An 18612-nucleotide genomic window follows, 5' to 3' on the forward strand; every position below is an offset into this window, starting at 1 on the left:
TGCATAAATATCATACAACTTTATTGATAATACATTAATCAAGAGTTCTGTTGGAGTTCATTGCCAGCATTACACCATGGGAGCAAGGTACAACTTCACCTTGGAGAGTAGATATACACAAAAGATGCCCAAAGCTAATAGCTAATATCCTGCTCTCACTGTCTCTGATAACCACTCCAAAACCGGTATTACCATTTCCATTTAAAGAACCATCCACATTAATTTTCAGAGTTTCCAAAAAGATTGGTGATTGGTTTCTTCAGATACTTGAAAAGAATTTTGCTATATTTTCAGCAAAATCATCTTCCTCTCCCTCCAAGACCTGATAAAAGCCACAATAGAAGAGGAAGGGTTAGGAGGGGAGTCATTAAAAATACAATTATTTCTGCTTTTCCAGAAGATCCAAAGAAGAAGAGCATATTGGATTAAAAGCTCCTCCTTCCTTGATTTCTCTATAGAATAGAAATAAATCCACTGTTCCAGCTAATCAGCAAACTGAGAATAGTTTTGGACCATATCAGAATTATAGCTGAAGATAGACCCGAACCAAACTGCTTTAGCATGATCACAAAGGAAGAGTGCATGGAGCACAGTTTCAGGGGATTTACCACAGGTCTGACACAGATTGAAGTTGGTTAAACCTCTTTTTTCCAAATTAACTCTGATTGCAATTGCTTCCCAAATGCATTTCCAAATAAAATGTTTTATTTTTTGATTTATTTTCAGTTTCCATATCTCTTTCAAGATTAGACCTTTTGGTTGAGCTTTGCGATCAAGATTGGGGTTATTGGACTATCTCTGATCCAGCAAACTCCTCTTAGCCAGAAAATATGTAAATTTCACCTAGAAGTTTCCTGATGAAGATCCTTTCCACATCAGTCTATCCTCCCAGCTTCCAGTAGCTAGTTTGATGCTTAATATTTGGTTTGCAATTACATCAATAAACAAATTCCTGACTATTTTTGTCTTCCGGTGGATTCCCGGCATATTGAATCCTTGACCCAACAGATTTCAGTGTTCTGTGGTTTTAGCCCCATAATTTTTGAAGTGGTAAGTTTTGGAGCCAGGGGTCCTTTCAAATTCTTATTTCTACTGATTGCTTCCTAGTTTAACCAGGCAATTGTCTTGTCCTTTTTTTTTTCTTTTGTTAATCCTCACCAAAATTTCCTTTGAGATTTTACCATTTCAGTGCAAATTTGTTCGGGGATAAGAAAGCAATATATTGAATAGGTAGGAATTGCAGCTATGACTGACTTGAGTATCACCTCTTTTCCCCCTTGAGAGAGGAAGAGGTCATGCCACCCTTAGCTTTTAGCTTCTATTCTGTTAATTAAATGAGCAAACGATTGTTTTTTTGTTTTTTTTTGTTCTACCAAAGCCAGTTGGGGAGACCTAAACAAATAAAAGGGTTTTCAATTCTCCTCATTTTGAGGCTTCTTGCCAAAATTTTCTGGAGTTTGGGGGTGTAGGTTTCTACTAAAGTAAATTTCAGATTTTTCATAGTTTACCTATTGCCCTAAAGCCTTCTCATACAAGTGGATTGCTTCCAATAGAGTTTGGCCTTCAACTAGGTCAACTTTAGTAAAAAGAAAGCTATCATTGCAAAAAAGAGATGTGAGATCTTTGTACAATCTCTTGTCAGCTTTACTCTAGTAATACTTTTTGAACAACTAGATTTTGGACATTAGTTAACAAGGCTTCAGAACAAAAAACGAAAGAGGTAGGGAGATTTAGGGTATCCTTGTCTTAGACCTCTTTCAGGCCAGATAGTCTCAATAGGGGTTCCATTTATTAAGATTTGGTAAGAAATTGTTGTGATGCGGCCAGGGGTGGCCACGAGCTACTCGAGTTGCCAAGTCGAGCTCGAGCCCAATTTACAGGCTCATTTATTAATCGAGCCCGAGCTCAAGCCTAATAAAGCTCAACTCATAAGGCTTGCAAGTCGAGCTCAAATAGCTACATACATGCATACATACATACATACATACATACATACATACATACATACATACATACATACATACATACATACATACATACATACATACATACATACATACATACATACATACATACATATAATAATAATAATAATAATAATAATATAAAATAATATATATAATATTTTTATTTTTATTTTTATATATAATAATAACTAATATTATATCTTAATTTTTAAATATCAAATAAAAAATATTTTTATATAATTTTTTTTATTTTTATAAATCATTTTTCTCAAGTCGAGCTCGAGCTTACGGGCTTTTGACTCGAGTCGAGCTTGAGCCTCGTACTACCTTGGTGAGCCAAGCTTGAATAGCTAGCTATTCGGCTTGGATCAGCTCAAATCCACCCCTAGATGCAGCTCATAATCCAGTTAACCCACCTGGTCCCAAAACCTAGTTTTTCCAAAACTAATTTCACAAACTTTTATTCAACTCTATCATAAGCCATACTCATGTCTAGTTTTATGGCCATCCATTTGGTTTTATTTTTTGTTTTCTTCATGTGATCAATTACCTCATGGGCCACTAAGATATTATCCTGAATTAATTTACCCAGAGTGAAGGCACTTTGGTTTCACTTATTAGTTTGCTCAGGTAAGGCTTGACTCTATTGACCAGAATTTTTGTTACGATTTTATAAATTGTGTTGTAGGGGCTGATGGGTTTGTAACGGCTAGCTTTGGATGGGGCTTTGACTTTTGGGATTAAAGCTATAAATGTAGAATTAAATTATTTGAAGCTAAGACCCTCATTAAAGAAAGATAATATGGTTTTAGTGACATCTTGACCCACTATTCCCCAATATCTTTGGAAACATAAGTTTTAAAAGCTATTTGAGCCTAGGGATTTATTGGGTGTCATTTGAAACAATGCCTTTTTAACCTCCTCCTCTACAATGTCCCTCTCTAACTAGCTTCTTTCTTCTTCATTCAGTTTATGATTGATATTCTCTAGAACATCATCAATTCTGGAAGGATTGGTGGACTTGTATAGGTTTGCAAAGTGATGCAACAAGACACCTTCCACTTCCACTTCTTCTTTAGCCCAATCACCTTCCTTAGATTGCAATCTCACAATTCTATTTCGGCTTCTCCTTTTCATTATTACTTCATGAAAATATTTGGTGTTTTTATCACCATGCTGAAGGCAATTTATTCTTGGCTTCTGGATCCACAATTGTTCTTCTCTCGTTAACCATTTGCCCAATTCTTTCTCCAATTCTTTATAGTTTCCCTTATCAGACTCATTTTCCTCTATTTGCTACTCCTCGAAGGCTTTTTTTTTGTGGAAGTAATTTTCTTTTGAATATTTCCAAAGACTTCATAGTTCCACTTCTTAAGATCAACTTGAAGGGAACCTAGTTTTTCTGTTAGACACGTTTGGTTTAAGCTTGAGTTATTCCTCTTCCAACTTAGCTCCAGAGTATTTTGGAAGTCTTCATGATCACACCAAACCTCTTCCAATCGAAAAGGTATTCTCTTCCACTTGGTTCTTTTTTCATTGCTAATTAAAATAGGCATGTGATCAGAACCTAGAGAAAACAAAACTTGCATATGAGCCTCCACAAAAAAAAAAAAAAATCATCTTGGGTTGCAACAAGCTCTATCAAGTCTAGCTCTTATCCTCTCATCTTCCTCCCTCTCATTTGACCAGGCATAGAAGAGCATGTAGCTTGGAAGCTCTTGTAAATGACAAATTCTTAAAAGATTCCTATTCCTGACTAGGTAACTCTGACTACATCCTTCCCTCCTTCCTTTTCTTGTTGATACAAATCATATTTAGATCTCCACAACAGAGCCATAGACTTTTGACTAAAGAGGCTAAGGCTTTCCACTTTTCCTAAAAAAAAAATTCCTATTTTACTTTCTTGGTTCACCATAAATGAAAATACAGTGCCAAGGGCCAAAATGTTGTTCTTTCATTTTAACATGGATGAAATTATAATCAGCATGCAAAATTTTTTCTATTGTTCCATCTTTTCAAAAGAGGGCCAGACCCCCTTTTAGTCCAATAGAGTTGTTGCATCCCTAGCAATTCTAGTGCTTTAAGAAACCCAAGTTTTTCTTTCAAGTGAGAAGAGAATTCTTTGTCTCACAAAGATACAAGACATCCGTTTCTGAGCTGACTGTCTCTGAGAGCTCGAATTGTTAGGGAGACCCAATGCCTTGATAATTCCAACTTAATATCCTCATTTGTCTCTTGGGGTCTATTTCGGGACAGAACCCACAACCCACTTATTCCAAAGGAAATCAATCATTTTTTATTGTTCCATCTAGACCTTCCAACTTTCTCCAACTATTAAGGGAAAACAAAATCTCTTTTTTAAACTTTCCTACTTTTTTACTTCTATATGTCATTCCAAGATCTGTAAGATTTCTCTTATTTTTCCAATAACCAATTTTGACACTAAATTGAACATTTATTTCTTTTTGTCAGACTCTTGGATTTTCTTTTTTCCTTGCTTTCTTATACTTCAAGGAATGTTTTCTTATACTTTTTTCTTTCTTGTTGGAAGTAGAATATTTATTTACAACACTAACTAGTAATCCGAGAATTGAAAGTCTATAAATTGGATTAGAATCATAATCTAACTGAAGAAATAGAGAAAGTTCAAAACAAACCTTTTCTTCTTATGAGAGAGAATACCTATCATTTATTCTTTTCCAGGGCGATCTCTTCATTCTCAGGCTCATCCACTTCCATACCAGTTGAGTTCTTGTCCTCTTGATCATCATCAGAATTTTTGAGATTGACTTCCTCTCCTACTACACCTTTGTTTAGAATCCTTTCTAAGTCCATTGGTTCTTGGAACAAGTTAAATTCCGGTAATGGAGTCAAATTATGGGTTGTCATTACTTTTGCTCTTCTTCGAAAAAGGTTCTAGTCAAACCCATTTTTTCATATGGGTTAACTTCACCCATTTTGCCTCTGAACCCGACCCTTTAATTGCTTCATCTTCCTTTGATTCACGAATCACAATGTTAGACGCTTTCCTTTTCTCTTCCACAAAGAGTTCTATAGTCATATCAACAAAATTTTCTTGGGGTTTTTATTGTTCAATCCACCCCAACAAATCTTAGCCCCACATTTAGAGATTTTCCTTTCTCTAAATTTCCATGGAAGTCTAAATTTATTGCCATGTCATCCTCTACTCTCTCCTCAACCTGCTTTTGAGTTGACAATCCGCCATTTTGGTTCGTACTATTCCCATCAAAGGTCACATTGCAGTCCAGATTCAATGGACCCGTAGGTTCACGGGGCGTGTGAACCCTCCACTAGGAGGTGTGCACATCGACTCTTTTGTACTAACCTCAACATAATAGGCGTTTTCCATTAACTTCTATCCGTCCAGTTGAACCAGACACTAAAAGACAAAAATGAAAAAAAAAACTCATTTACAATTTAGAATTTCATTCAAACTTCAATAAGTGGAATGCCTCTTGTAGCTAGGGGATTCCTTTTAGCTCGAATTTGCCGAGGAGGTTGTTGTCCTTGGTCATTGGGCGCTCACCTTTGTAGATCTGAATTCTTGGTTGGAATGGTTGTGTTTCTGGGAATCAAAACGGTCATCACACCTCTGACAGTCTCGATACCGAGGCTGAGAGGAGTGACATCGAGCAGCAACAGGTCTTGGACCTTCTAGTCGCCTTCTCCGCTAAGAATTGTAGCTTGGACGGAAGCCCCATATGCACAGCCTCATCTGGGTTGATACTCTTGCAAAGTTCTTTCCCAATGAAGAAATCTTGCAAAAGTTGTTGCACCTTAGGAATCCTAATCGACCCACCAACAAGGACGATGCCATCGACCTGACTCTTGTCAATCTTGGAGTCCTAGAGGCACTTCTCGACAGGTTCCATGCACTTCCTAAACAGGTCCATGTTCAATTATTCAAACCGGGCACGAGTGATCGTTGCATAGAAGTTAATACCTTCGTACAGAGAATCAATTTTGATGGTTATCTGTGTGGTGTAAGACAGAGTTTGCTTTTCCCTCTCATAGGTCATCCTCAACCGCCGCAGAACCCTCTCATTGTTGCTAATGTCTTTCTTGTTCTTTCTCTTGAATTCAGCAACGAAGTGGTTGACAAGACGGTTGTCGAAGTCCTCACCCTCGAGATGGGTATCTTTGGCAGTGACCTTCACCTCAAAAATTCCTTCCTCGATGGTCAATAGTGAAACATCGAATGTTCCACCACCCAAATCAAAGATGAGAACATTCTTTTCACTAGACCTCAAAGCTTTCTTATCCAAACCATAAGCAATAGCAATTGTCGTGGGCTTATTGATAATCCTCGTCACTTTAGGCCTAGCAATGGCTCTGACATCCTTCGTCACCTGCCTCTGTGAATCGTTGAAATAGGCCGACATAGTGATGATAGCGTTCTTGATTGTTTGACCCAGATACGCCTTGGCAATAATCTCCCTCATCTTGGCAAGACCATGGGTGAAGCTTGTAGCCTTGAAATGGAAATGCACTAGATGGGCCCTACATGTTGGCAATAATCTCCCTCATCTTGGCAAGACCATGGATGAAGCTTGTAGCCTTGAAATGGAAATGCACTAGATGGGTTGCTTGTCTCTACTAAGGATCAACAGAGAAAGAGAGATTCAGAAGAAAACTACAAAAATTTATAGAGCACTTGTATTAACTTGATTTGAAGTTCTTGATTTCAGTCTGAGTTTGGTGAGAAACGTTGCAAGGAATTTATAAGCTTGTTGAGGAGATTGTGTCATTAATGTTGAATGTTCAAGAATTTTGTGGAAAAGGAGCAATTGTGCAGGGAAGGAGAGAAGAAGAAGAAGAAGAAAAAGGAGCTTACCACTAGTTGATTTTTTTTGTTGCTGATTGATTCCTCGCCATCTAATGTCGTTTGTGCAGGAAAATCGTTGGTGGTCTTCTCACTGGCCAGGGTTAGGCTCGGATATGGGAGAATAGGAGGGAGAGTTCAAATCATTCAAAACGAGAACCTAAGGGCCGACGTGCACATCTCCTATTGGAGGGTTCACGTGCCCCATGAACCTAAGGGTCCACTGAATCTGGATTCGCTCCTTTTGACCCTTTGCACAGAGAAATATTTTGCTAGAGTCAAAAGCCACATAACCCAAAAAGGCCATGCTAGCCTGAGCATCAAAACCTACACCATAGAAGACTACAGGAAACACAAAGGGGTTCTGTAGTAGTTGTTCTCTATCCCACTACCTATTCTCCGTTTGAAGTTCTACCATTGAGTATTCCCCAAGCACGACCAAAACTCCTCGACCAGGCTTATGCGCTCTTTGTGACAATATTTCCTTGGGTTTGGGCTGATCCCCTAGAAACACCACTCACAATGCGACTTCTAGATGTTCCAATATATTGTGGCTAATAGAGATATCCAGTACTGTAAGTTGTTTGGTATAAACCACAAACCAATCCATTCCAGCGTAGAATTTGCCGCTATTTCATCTGTTGCTGCCAAATATGAGGTGAGGGCAGCAAAGTGATTTCACTAGTGTCCAAGGCCGACAAGTCTAGTCTATAAACAAGAGAAGAGAACACATCATAGGTCTCGGGTGTTATACCAAGGGCAGAGACTCCGATAGTCAAGTTAGCCAAGTGCTTAAGAGGGGTCGTACCAGGCAAGAAACGAGAGCTCAGAGCTTAATCCTTAATAGCCAAGAGTCGTTCTCTGTGATTATGGATCCTTACCTTGAGGTGAATGCCCCCTTTTATAGCTAATCTTGCCTTAGGAGTGGTTGGAAGCAGTTTGTGATGTACGACCAAGATCTAATCTAGTCGATGCCATGTGGCATGATTTGAGGCCTACCAAGTATCCCTACACCATCATCTGATTTGAAGCTTTCTGGACATATAAACCAGACTACTCTAGCCAACTGATATTGAAGTAATAAGTGGGTGGATCACATCCTCTTGACTTTCTTGACAAAAGGGTAGGATGTGTCAATTTGCACACCCTTCTAATGCAATTCATTATAAACAACAATTGCATTCCAACTAATTCTCTAAATGAAGCTTTTAATCTTTTAGGGGGATCCTATACTCCAAATTGCCTTTGAAAAATGAGGTGGCATAACTTGCATATCATCATGATGCCTATCGTTATCTAACCTCTGCTTAGCAATAAAGTACTCTGGTTGGACAATGTAATCCCCCAGCTTGGACAGGGCCCAGATTAAAACATCTTCATGTTGAGATATTACTAAGAAGGATTGACTTGATTGAAATCGCTTCTCTATATGAAAATAGCTCATTGATTTGTTGAGTGTTCCAGCTTGTAGGGGAGGTATCTTGGATGGGATCCTTAACATAATCCCATTGACATTTCTCCAGCTTGGGTATTAGGACTTTGAGGTTTTGTAACGAGGGAATCCAAGGGTCACTCCAAATATTCCCTTGCTCCATTCCCAATTCTCCATACTACACATCTTTCGGGCTTAGTTTAGAAGGAATACAAATACAAATATTTAGAGTGCAAAACCTTATATTTTGTATTACTTTGTATGTATTTACACTGTATATATTTGAATTTGTACTCTTTCCAAACTAAGCCTTAGCAAGTCCATACCGAAACAAATGCTTTTCCATCCCCAATAATCTTACAGTTCACTTTATCTTCAAGGTTACGGAAAATTTCCGACTTGTTCCTTCCTATATCACTAAGGAGACCCAGATATTTAGAATACTCTCTCTGTGATTCAAGGATTCAAAGGATTTTGAACAGAAATCTCCGGAATTTAGGGGGGTATAAGCATTGAAGGTAATCTCTAAATTCTTTAAATTAATATACTGACCTGAGGCCATACTGTAGTTCTGGAGGATCTATTTCAGCTGGTAGCAATTCTGGATATCTACCTTTATGAAGAGTATGCAATCATCTACGAAGAATGGGGAGAAGGGGTCACCTTGCTGAATAGCCCTCATGGGCCGAATGTTACCTCTTCTAGTTCCATTAAGTACTCCATTGTTGAAATTTCACTTGTGGATGTGCTCGATCCAGTGATCGTTGAAACCTAGCTTTTTCAAGACATCCAGAAGAAATTTCCATTCCAGTCTGTGATACACTTTATTGATATCGAGCCTTATTGCCATGAACAATTCCCCACCCTTCATCTTAAACTTCAAGAAGTGGAGTGCTTTACGGGAGATAATCACATTATCTGAGATGAGCCTCCTCCCATGAACAAATTCACTTTGGGCAGAATCGATGACATCTGGGACCACCATCTTTAATCTGTTCACCTAACATTAGGGGTATTCATGAAAAACTGAACTGAATCGCAAAATGTGGTTAACCGAACTGATCGGTTTGATATTTTTGAAAAATCGAAAAATTGAATTGAATCACAAATGTGGTTAACCGAATTGATCGGTTTGATTTTGGTTTGGTATTTTTGAAAAACTGAAGGATCGGTTCGGTTTTCGATTAACCTACAAAAGAATCGGCGGTTAACCAAAGCGGCCAGTATATATATTTATATGTATATTTTATATATATTGTTAATATATGTCACATATTTTCTATATTATATATATATATATACATATATTATATTTATAATAATCTATTTATAAATATATTATATATTTTTAATAAAAAAAAACCAAAAAACTGAAGAACCCACTGGTCAAAATTCAAAACCAACGGACCAGTTAACCGATTGTACTGATTCGATTTTGATTCGGAGAAATAGAAAAACCGGTAGTACCAGTTTGGTTTACAAAAATTGCCCATGATTTGATTAACTGAACGATAGACACCCCTACCTAGCATTTTGCAAAAAAAAAACGATAATTACATTGTTTAAACTGATTGGTCTGAATTGGTTAATTTCTTGATATAGGGGCATTTAGGAATCAACACAATAAAAGTTATGTTCATAAAGAGGGGAATTTTGGCTTCAGAAAAACATTCCTGAAGCTTGTCGATAACATCTTGGCCAAAAGTGCTGAAATAAAGCTGTCGAGAATCCAACTGGCCTAGGTGCTTTGAAAGGTCCAAACAAAAAAATTGCTTATGTAATCTCCTCTGCTTCCAAGGGGCTTTCCAGCAAGTGCTTTTGATCATCCGTGAAGCCTACATTGATTGACTGGGTGAGCTGGCTGTTATCCATGGGGTTCTTTGCCTAAAACATCTTTTGGAAGTAGCTTAGGATTATTTCGAACAGTTTGTTCTTCTACTTGCTTCCAGCACCCAGATTCATCCTTGAGACTAAGGATTTGGTTATGTTGCCTTATTTGGATGATCGATTGATGAAAGAACCATGTATTTAAATCCCCAATCTTGAGCCATTGGATGAGGGATTTCTACATCCACAAGGTTTCTTCTCTCTTCAACTCCACATCCAACTTCTCCCTTAGCTATTTCTCCTACTCCCTGTAGTTTTGCATGTGGGGTTTGGATTGGACCTCTCTTAACTGTTCTGTTGTCGCACTAATCCTTTTTCTAATCTCCAAAGTAGGGCTGGCAATGTTAACCCTAACCCTTTTAACCCTCCCCGTATAAAAACCCACTCATTCCACCAGTGGGTCAACATGGGTAAAGTGACCCATCAGGGTCAAAAGAAGAGGGTCAGGTGGAGTTGGGTCGAAAATACCCATAGGGTCATAAAGATGAGGGTCGGTTGGGTCGAGTCTGTTCCACCAATCGCTAGGTCGAGGTCCTCGAAGAGATAACTTTAAACGTTGTTGTTTCTCACCGAACCACCACTCTCTCTCTCCCCCTCTGATCTCCGATCTCAAGGGTTTGAAGGTCTGAATCAACGTGTTTTCCACAAATCTCTTGGAGCTTGAAGGTTTCAGTTTAACTCCACTATCACACCACCACTTTGCCTTTCTCTGTAATCTGCACAGTCAGGAGCCAACGATTCAGATCTATCACTGGCAATATTAATGGCAGATTTCAAGGGTTGAAGGTGACAACAAAGGCTAGATCGTCGGAAACTCAAATCTAATCTATATAGGTAACCGACGACTCAGAGCCTCACATTTGGTGAATCTCCAAAAATTTCTGGTCACCTTCTTTATTCATTTCATGAGTCCAAGAGGCAAATACCGAAAGAAGCTTAACATCTAGTGATTGATTTGAAGTTCCATAACCAATCGAGGGGTCCACTCACTGGGATTATCATCGTTGTTGATTTAGTCCCAAAGGCATAAACAAGATAATCTTCACAGCCACCGGTGAAGTCATCGTCACTAATAGCAGCGCTACTGTATGGAAGTCCTTTAACTGGCCAGATGCTTGTAGATCTCTTCAAACCTCAGGATGGTGCCACCGGTGACGGAACCACCATTATTGTTGATTTTTTTTTTTTTTTGTGGTGGAAATAACTTTATTAAGTTGTTGTTTATCTATTAAAATCTAGAATTTTGGGGCATTCCACATGAAAAGATCGGAATCCATGATTGCTATGCTTCGTACTAAATTCAGAGTGGTTTCTTGCAGGAAAATCTTTGTTTCCATTAAATTAGATTTTTATTTTTAGTTGAAATATATATTTTTGAATTTTTTTATTTTATGTATGTTTTTGCAAATTTTATTTTATTGTAAAAATATATAATTTATTGAAAATTTTATCATTTTATGTATTTTTCTATTATTATTGTTTTTCGATTGAAATATATAATTTTTGAATTTTTAATCATTTTATGTATTTTCTGCTATTTTTCCTTTTTAGCTAAAATACATAATTTTTTGAATTTTTGTGCAATTATTGTTTTTAATTTTTATGATCTTATTTATTTTTCTAAAATTTCTGATTTTATAATATTATCATCTTATTTATTTTTTGTGCACTTTTTTTTTATATTTGTGGTGAATTATATAATATAAATATTGAGATGGGTCTGGGTCAAGGTGGGTTGTAACCCTCTAATACCCAATCATTATGGGTCATTACTGGGTTATGGGTAATTGATGAGCAACCCACACCCAACCTAGCCCAACCCATGCATTTACCTCCCCTACTACAAATTTTCTGGAATTTTCTACAATTTTCGTATTTTTTGGTATTTTCTACAATTTCTGCATTTTTTTTGTTATTATTTGGTATTTTCTACATCTTTGTTCTTTTGCAAATTTCTATAATCTTTTGCAACATTTTTGTGTTTTCTAACGTTTTTATTTAATTTCTGTGTTTTTTGCAATTTTCTTGTGTTTTTACAATTTTTGGACATACGGGTTGACCCTACCTATATTTGTCATGCAATAGTCATAGGTGCGAGAAGGTTCTCTTAAAATTGTTTTTGGATATACGACTTACCCGATCCATATCTGTCACGTGACAATCATAAGAGCAAGACAATTCTTTTAAAATTGTTTTTGGGTATACAAGTTAACCCAGCCCACATTTGTCACACAAAAGCCATGAGAACAATCTTTTTAAAGTTTTCGGGCGCATCCAAAATGTGGCAAACATGATAGTGGGGCGATCCTCTTAAAATTCCTTTTTCAAGTATACGGGTTGACCCAACCCACATATGTCAAACTGTCACATGAGAATCATGATAACAAGGCGATTCTCTTAAAATTGTTTTCTCAAATAAACGGGTTGAGCCAAATCGTATCTATCATGTCACAATTACGACCTAACCTGATTTTATATTTATAGATGAGGGTAAGTGAATCAGTACGAGTAAAGGTGGATAAGGGCCAATATGGGTGGGTGAGGGTTATCGAGGATCAAGGTGGGTTGTGACCCATTAACAAAGATTGATGATAGGATATGGTGGGTTGGTGGATCAATATGGGTGGATTGGTATTCAACCCTTACCCAACCTAACCCAATCCACCCATTTGCCACCCCTACTCCAAAGTCCTTATTCCACCTACTCAATTTGTTACAACACTAACCAATTTTCTTTTAAAGACAGTCAGCCTTGTCTAGAGGGGTTGTCACAATTGTCTCTAAACTTGCTTTACAATTTTTTGCACATACCAAATGAGAATTCCATACAATTTCTGTGAGTTCCGAGAAGCTCATGGCCGACTCAAAGAAATGGAGCCACTACTCATTTTTCAGAGGAAATGGGCCATCGTTTTCATATTTGAAATTTGATTTACTTGCTTTGATAATGATTTCGTTCTTTGCTAGGAAATGCACTAACCAAGAGTTTTAGATCCTAAAAATTGGGAGAGGGAGGTGTTAGGCATCCCTCTCTTCAAGTTGTTGTAGTAGTCCAATACGGGAGTTGTTTAGGCTCTATTTCTTACGAAAAACACAAAAATGGTTGTTGGGATTTCTAAAATTTAGAGAAACATGCTCTCAAGTTCTCCTAAGACCGATTTTGAAGTGATGTTATCGAGTCTGAGGTACTGATTTCTCTAAAGCCCTCGCCTCTCTACCTCTATTCTCAGTCTAGAAAAGGTCGAGAACAATAGTTCCCCAAGGTCTCAAAACTTCAAGCAACCCATAAATAGATTAACAGAGAAAGCCAAGTAAAAGACAATGAATAGTCTTTTAAAAGGTAGATTTTACATTTTCAAAAATTTTAAGTTACACATATCTTCACATGATCAGATAACTTATGGTCGATAAGGACTAACTTAACACTTTTTGAAAGTTTGAGTATTGCAGTGATATATTTGAAAATTCGAGTACTAACTTGACATTAGCCCCAAAGTTTAGGATATTAAAGTGGAATTTTCCCTTTTTTAAATCTAAGTAATCGTTGGTACCATAACTGCTTCTACTAAACAAACCAATATTTTTGAATCATCGTTGACCCAGACGATCAGACCGTTCGGCCCGGAAACCGTCTAAGAAACCGGCTCTGTTTCACCCCAACCCGTTCTTGGGTCAAAAACCGTTGACTTTGTTAGAAAACCGCTGACTCGGGCGGTTGAACCATTGACTTGTTTGACCCGGATAGCAGTTCGCGGTTTAAGAAAGATGTAGAGAAGGGAGAAACTAATAGTCTGAGACACGAACTCAGATCTGAAATCCAATACACAGAGAGAGAGAGAGAGAGAGAAAGAGAGAAGAAGAAGAAGAAGACTATAGATCTAAACGTTGCAAAGAAATCGATCTCGGATTTGAGATCCGAGAACTCAGATCTGCATTTGTTATCGCCGCCTCGCCACCGCCGTCATTATCGTCGCCGGAGAGCGTCGAATCCTCCTCCTCCTCCTCTTCCTTCTTCTTCCTTCCTTCCCTTCTTCCTTCCTTTTTTTCCTTTCTCTCTTTTTTTTTTTCTCCTTCCTTTCTTTCTTTCCTTCTTTTCTTCTTTCTTTTTTTCTTTCTCAGTCAACAGTCCTTTCTCCATTTCTCCTTTCTTATATAAATATTTTCCCTAATGCAAACTGTTCAAACCATTCAATCCAGACAGTCGAACCACTGGCCCGAAAACCGGTAGCTAGAACAATTCCATTTCTAGGTCAGTTTTTAAAACCTTGAAACAAACGGCCATGACAGAACCACCTGGGTGTTTTGAATTTAATCGTCAATTCTGTTTTGTTGAGAGTCTTTTGAGTTAAATCTATTTATATATGGATTCTTTTTACAAGGTTTCTGAACTTTTAATGTCAGAAATTGTCCATACTTTTGAAGTGGTCGTTGGGCAACAATATCAATTAAACGGTTATTCAACATGACAAAAACAGCTTCTGTCTATCATTGACAAGTATTTTGTTATTGCAACAAATTAACTTGAAAATTTGTCGCAAAATTTCACACATCCTGTGCGGAGTCATGGCTGACAAAGTGGGGAACATTCTGTCAAGTGTGCGAACATGACCTTGTCAAAGATACATACAGCAGACTCTGTCTAGAGAGCGAAGACCCTTCTTGTCATTGTTGCTAGAAGAATAGTTTATTCTAGATGACTGGATCTATTTGTGAAATATAGGTATAGATCAATTAGCTGTAGAGATGCAAATGAATCGGATTAGAATCATAGTATTTTTGAATCCAATTCGATATTTATAGTAGATTCAATCCGATCGAAAGATCTGATCAGATTTTACAAATAGGGGATTCAAATTTGAATTCGACAGGGAAGTCAGATATTCAAATATGATTCAATCCGATTTAATTTTTTTAAAAAATAATAAATTATTAAAAGAAAAATAAAATATAACAATTTAAATAAAAAAATACAAGTATCATTTTAACTATTTTTGTCATATACACATGTTTTTATAAAAATAAATAATATAACAAATTTATAAAAATGTAATATAAATAATATATTTATAAATAAATAACATATATATATATATATATATATATATATATATATATATATATATATATATATATCGGATTGGATCTTCTCAAATTGGATAGAGGGTGATCTGACTTTGAACCGATTTCTAATCGGATGCTATGATCTGATCTGGTTCAATTCAAAGATCCAAATTGGAGATATTCAAATCTGGAAAAAATGGGGTCAAACTTTGGATCAGATCATGATTTGATCCATTTGCACCCCTAATTAGCTGCAGTACATTGAGAATAAGGTGATTCTCAATTTTAAATTCTTGAGCTCTAAATTTTCATGCTTATGATGCAATAAACCCAGCGTCCGTACTTGGATATAATAACAATCCAAGTCCATTAAACTGAGATCTTATTTCAGTACTCACAAAATGGTGCTTACATCATTCTCACATCCACTTGTAGCTGTGAGTTAGGAATATCTCCCTATGAATAAAAGTATATAAGTATGGTGATATTCCTAATACCAAGGTTTAAAATATCGATACATTCGATATGCCGGTAGGGGTGTATCGGGTGAATCGGTACTGTTTTTTTTTTTTTACTTTTTTTTTCTAAAACTGATTCAGGGGGGGGGGGGCGGTTTGGGCCCCTCCACCCCATGAACCGGTCAAACCCTCGATACACCCACTATAGGGGCATATCAGAGGGGTCCCGAAACAATACATATCAGCCGATATGGGCCAATACGTATTGATACTTTGAACCTTGCCCAATACACAATTGCAAGTGACTGTGAGAACATATGAACACAAGACTGAATGAGTTCCATTAAATGTACAAGGTGCCAATCAACTAGTTGGTAAGGTCTCGTGGAGACTTGGGACCAAACCCTCCCACACCTGAGTTGGGTGATGGGTTACCTCTGTTGTATGGGAGCTCCTCATAAAGTGTGCTTCACACTGACCTCACAGCCACACCCCATCTTGTATTGAGAACATCTCCCCATGAATATATATATATATATATATACATCACATCACCATACCTCTCCTTGCTTCAAACCCCCTTCATAATTTTCTATTTTTTTTTGAATTTTTTATTTCTTTAGTTCCACATAATTACCCATTAAACCAATAAGTAAATCAGCATATTGCTTATCTATTTCTAACAACCAAAAAGAAAGAGGAATTTGTTTTTCTAATGTTTAGCCAAATAGCACCACTTTCCCCCACTTCCTCCTAAATTGTCTCTAATTCCTATTTATCTCCTAAATTATCTCTAACTCCTATCTATCTCTTAAATTATCTCTAATTTAGTAGAGAGATTCTCTCCTAAACTATCTCTAGTTATTATTTATCCTCTACCCCACATTTTATCTATATCTATCTAAAGAAAGTTTCAATTAAAAAAATTCAGAACTATTTAAATGTTATAACGAAATTATATACTAAATTTAAAATATTTATTCAAAACACAAAAAAAAATAATAGATTTAATAGTATTCATATTATTAATACTTCAATATTTTTACAAAATCCATTATGAAATTATGTAGTAACAATATAAATTATAATTTTATGAATTATTCAATTTAAATAATAAAAATTTAACATTAAAAAATAAAACATTATTTAATTATTTCAATAACTAAAAATCTTAAATAAAAAACATAAAAAATAGATAAATAATATAACAAAATGTTTAATATTACATAATAACATTAAAATAAATAAAATTCAAATAATGAAAAAATTTCAATCTATATATATATATATATTAAAATTGGTATGTCCACGTCACCATACCTCTCCTTTCTTCAAACCCCCTTCCTAGAGATTCTCTACTAAATTATCTTTAATTCCTATTTATCCTCTACCCCACTTTTTATCTATATTTATCTAAAGAAAGTTTCAATTTAAAAAATTCAAAACTATTTAAATGTTATAACAAAATTATATACTAAATTTAAAATTTTATTTAAAACACAATAAATTAATAGATTTGATAATATTCATATTATTAATAATTCAATATTTTTACAAAATCCATCATGAAATTATTTAGTAACAATATAAATTATAATTTTATGAACTATTCAATTTAAATGTTATTCAAATAATAAAATTAAAAATTAAAAATAACAAATTATTTAAATATTTCAATAACTAAAAATCTTAAATAACAAACATTAAAAATAGCTAAATAATATAACAAAATATTTAATATTATGTAATAACATTAAAATAAATAAAATTCAAATAATGAAAAATTTTAAATATTTAAATAACAAAATATTTAACATGACAAAATTTTCAATAGTCAAAATAATAAAATTATGTAATAAATTCAAAAAAAAATCTTCAAAGTAGAAAAATAATTATAATAGAATTCATAACATTCATATTAATAATAATTTAATATTTTACAAAATTAATAACGAATTATGTAATAATAGTACAATTATAATTTTATGGATTATTAAATTCAATAAATAATTAATATCTTAAGAATTTAAATAACAATATTGTTTCAATAACTAAATAATATTGCAAATAAATAATTTCACTTATATCAATTAAAAATTATAGAAAATAACAATCAACGAAATTATATTTATTAGTAATAATTTTACAATAATAGTGTATATTCATTATATATTTATATATACTATAATTAATATTTATTTTATTTTCAGTAATTATGTATTGTCTTTTTATAAATGTGCTTTCAATAATTATTTATAAATCTATTTTTATTTTTTTATTTAATAGAAATTTATCAATAATTATTGTAGATTAAACAACTATTATTTAACTTTTGAAATTTAATTTATCGTATTTTTTTATAAATTTAATTTTAGTAATTATATATATTTTTTTATAATTTATGGATCAATACTTATTAGAGATTAAACTATTATTTGAGATTACACTATTTATTAACTAATTTAGTATATTTTTAGTATTTATTATATTTTTATAATTATTGTTTTTTTATTACATATCTATTATATTTTCATTATAAAATTATTTTCAATGATTGTGTAAGTTTGCTATAAATTTTCAATAATTATTGGAGATTAAACTATTGTTATTTATTAGAAATTAGATTATAAATTTAGTTGAAATTAGGAGTGTTCAATGATTGGTTCAAATTCAGTTGTAGGTTGTTTCACCAAGCAAATTGATCTGGTCAATTCTACAGTTTGTCACTCGAAACCGATTGACCATTAGTGAAAACCCACCAACTCGGGTTGTATCAATTTGAGTCTATTTTTGGTTTAGTTTGTTTGTTCAAAAGATTTAAACTTAAAAAATAACTTTAAATTACAATGATATTATTAAAAAATAAATTACAAAAATTAAATCTATGATATAAAATATTTTAGACTAAGAAATATGGGAAATTTTCTACTTTCCCGTATTAAAAAATTAAATTTAAAATATAAA

The 18612-nt window shown here is 34.6% G+C and overlaps 1 long non-coding RNA gene across 1 annotated transcript; it reads right to left on the reverse strand.

Moving 5' to 3' along the window:
• Window positions 1-10: 10 nt before the first annotated feature.
• LOC148791097 (uncharacterized) lies at window positions 11-9159 on the reverse strand. Its single transcript, XR_016077270.1, has 2 exons — window positions 8795-9159; window positions 11-322 (listed from the first exon to the last, which is right to left on the reverse strand). It is a non-coding gene; the product is annotated as an uncharacterized LOC148791097 (long non-coding RNA).
• Window positions 9160-18612: the final 9453 nt, after the last annotated feature.

The sequence above is a fragment of the Nelumbo nucifera genome, chromosome 6, assembly GCF_055504915.1.
Source record: "Nelumbo nucifera cultivar China Antique chromosome 6, China Antique-T2T, whole genome shotgun sequence".
Classification (NCBI taxonomy): Eukaryota; Viridiplantae; Streptophyta; class Magnoliopsida; order Proteales; family Nelumbonaceae; genus Nelumbo; species Nelumbo nucifera.